The sequence below is a fragment of the Dendrobium catenatum genome, unplaced genomic scaffold, assembly GCF_001605985.2.
Source record: "Dendrobium catenatum unplaced genomic scaffold, ASM160598v2 fragScaff_scaffold_1520, whole genome shotgun sequence".
NCBI lineage: Eukaryota > Viridiplantae > Streptophyta > Magnoliopsida > Asparagales > Orchidaceae > Dendrobium > Dendrobium catenatum.
Genome location: NW_021319982.1, coordinates 276,023 through 279,414, shown reverse-complemented (window position 1 = coordinate 279,414; position 3,392 = coordinate 276,023). Strand labels below are relative to the sequence as shown.

At 32.1% G+C, this 3,392-nt stretch overlaps 1 long non-coding RNA gene across 1 annotated transcript; it reads right to left on the bottom strand.

Annotated features, from left to right (window-relative positions):
* Positions 1–1,437: 1,437 nt before the first annotated feature.
* LOC110109232 lies at positions 1,438–1,899 on the bottom strand. Its single transcript, XR_003702919.1, has 2 exons — positions 1,798–1,899; positions 1,438–1,708 (listed from the first exon to the last, which is right to left on the bottom strand). It is a non-coding gene; the product is annotated as an uncharacterized LOC110109232 (long non-coding RNA).
* Between the last annotated feature and the right edge of the window lie 1,493 nt (positions 1,900–3,392).

Genomic DNA, 3,392 nt, shown 5'->3' with positions numbered 1-3,392 from the left:
TAATGGGAGGAAGAGCTGATGAATTGATCTCAATTTTTCAGGAAAAAAAAAAGATTAAGATATACTGCCTTTTTTTTGGTAAGAATTAGTTTTAGTATTAGATTTTTTTTAAAAAAACATAATACCTGATTAATCCACAAATATTTATGATAAATTCATCTTAAAATAAATCTAATAAATATAAAACTTATCTTGACTAAACTTTAATCAAGTTATCTTGATGTTAATTTTTTTTTTCAATTTTATTATAAGGAAATCAAAATAAAGATAATATTTAATTTTAAGTTAAGAAGCTCGCATATTAGATGATGTGGCGTGCGTTGGTCATGCCATCTGCGTCGATAAATAAGTTGAGTTCAAGCGAGCACGACATTTATTCGTATTCAACTCGATCAATAATTTGATCATTCTTGTTCAAAATTATTTCCAAATAGCATGCCCTTGTTCAATTCGTTTGTTCGAATATTCACCTCGAATTTAGCTCGAATTAGTTAAAAAAGATCCTAAATTCCAACTTTTCTTAAATAACACAAAACAATCAAAATAAATAAATATACATTGCTTAAATTTTATAATTACAATAACCAATTCAATGCAAAATTTAACAATTTAATATTTTAGATTATATCAAAATAATCTCGTGATGAGACTGTTTTGATTCCTTTACAAGTAATTAAAGAATCAAAATGATCATTTAATATAACTGAAAATCATTTTGATCTTTTATAAAGAGTCAATAGACGAGAAAAAAAAGACGAACATACTTTATATTAATAATCATCATTACACATAAGCATTACTGATTGACCTTATAAGAATACATTATCTTTTAGAATAAAAATCATTAATTTTGTCAAATTTAGTTTGTCAAACAGATAACTCCAAAGACATATTAACTACTTCAAAAAAAAACAATCAAAATAGCAAACAGCTCTAATATTAATAATCGTCATTAAACGTAAGCATTATAGATTGACTTCACAAAGTGATGCATAATATCTGTTAAAATAAATAATTTTCATTATCCTAAATTAAACCATAATTTAATCACCTTCATTGTCACAGTATACACAGCAGCAAAATAAAATCAATATAAAATTTGAAAGAAAGCAAACAATAAGAAGAAGAAAATGTAGGAATGAATCATCATGATGTTGAAATGTCAAAGCAAGAACAGCAGACACCAAAATAAGGAGAGATTATTAGGTGCGGAGTTCTAACACAAAGAATAGTTCAATTTTATGAATTGGAACAGTAAAAATACAACAGTGAACACTAACTATGCTTTTACTGCTCGCAGTCACAAAACCGAACGGTTCTCTATGTCCGTTAAAATATTTGATCTTGAAATTTCAAATTTACTAGTCAAAATATTTGAAATAGAGAGTACTACATCATACAGAAACTTGTGTGGAGGAAAGTCGATAAAACCCGAATAAAGTGATTAAAACCCAATAATTATTGTATTCCAATCAAATTGAAAAAAGCAGCTGGATTGACTCTAATTGCAATAAAAAGACATGATCATAACCTCAAGCATAACTTTGTGATTACAAATGTTTCAGCAGGGCTGATAGTTCTCAAATGAACAGTACCGCTAATGAAATATAAACAGATAGCAGTAGAAATAATCATCATCACAGTAAAAAAATGTCAGAATCACCAGCAATCGCTAAAATCTGCATCAACTTCCGGCCATGCTGAGCACCTGAAAGTTTTGTAAATACAACTCTTGCGGTTCAATTAACTGAGCACAAACTGAAATCAGATATTGAAAGTGAGAGCTACAGAATATACCAAACAGTATGTGCTTAAGGTAATCAGGGAGGACAGCAATGAAGCGGTGAAAATTAATGGAAGTATTCTCCACCGGTTCTGCAATCAACCTTCCCGATACACAAGGCGCCACCTGGGACAAATCCCATTGAGGCCAAGGTTGGGAAAGTATCTTTGGAAAAAGAGTTGCGAGAAGGTAATGTGCTACAGAGTGGATGATCACTTGCACCTCAGGGGAGGTTGGCTCTGAAAGTTCAAGGACCTGTAAAAAAGAATCAAACAAATTGGATCAAAAGAACAATCATAGCCACAACCAAAATCTGTTTCTTGATGCACTTTGTTGGCAGTAATAGCATAAAGCTTATTTTTAATTTTAAACGACTAAAACAGCTGCTGGGTGAAAATCCTATCACCCCATCCACAATCAACGATGCGCCAAACTCACATGAGTTGTGACAGCATCAGTTGGAACCACAACACAAGCTAGCCTAGCATATGCATACCACGTTATTATCCTAAATTTCTTGACTCTAATAGTTATTTTTGTTGGGAAGTAAAGACCACATAATGAAACAAACAAAAAAAGAAAATAGCGGAAATGAACATCAGGATTTAATGTAAAAAAATTGAAATTGAAAAAAAAACCATAGAGCCATACCACCAAAAAATTCACTATGAAAATTAGGAGAAATTATACAAACCTCTCTCTCTATCTCATATAACTTTTCATACTGTTCTATCTAATAACTTATAAAGAGATACACTTCTACTACATAAAGGGGCACAACCTACTCTTCAAGTTAATGAAAAACGAGAAAGAAAACTGTCCAATTCGACTCATAGTGCCAGGGTTTGGAGCATCACGAAACTCCACTCTCTGTCTCCAGCTTGACTTGCAGCGCCGCGACACTGACTTTGGAGTGCTGCAGCGCTACGCTCTCTTTCTCCAAGTCAATAATACAGTATTGCATTCTATGACATTACAGTGTACAAGTGTACAACACAATAGCGCTATAATATATAGCTTATGGAATTACTTTGGACTCTCAGGCGTTGCACGGAATTACTCTGGACTCTCGTCTAAATATCAAAATTACTCTAAACTCTCGTACAGGTATCCCATGCATGCCTTTATTGGAGCAATGATTTTTAAAAATGTAATTGCGGTGTCTTTAGACATCGACCTTGCACACTTTTTGGCACAGACAGACATACATAAACTTATCGTAGATATCCCATATGCAAGGACGATGCCAGAAGGCCTCCAGAATTTAGATTGAACAAGCTTAAGAAAATAATTTAAAGAGGACTCATGGACATGTATGCAACATGAGTGAAAAAATATGAAATCATAAATAAAAAAATTAAAATAAAGTTATGAAATGATTAAAAAAATAAGAGGACAATACTATAAATAAAATGAACTTACATAAAACTTCTACTGAGAGTTTCAGTTTGCCTACGAGTAGAACTAGAACTTCCCTCTTACAGACTCAAAATACTACTGGACTCTCCCAAGCAAATAACAATTCAAATAAATTTGAATAGGATAAAATGAACTAAAGTTACACTCCCCTACTTACAAGAGAAAATTTGATTACCCATGGGAACAACCA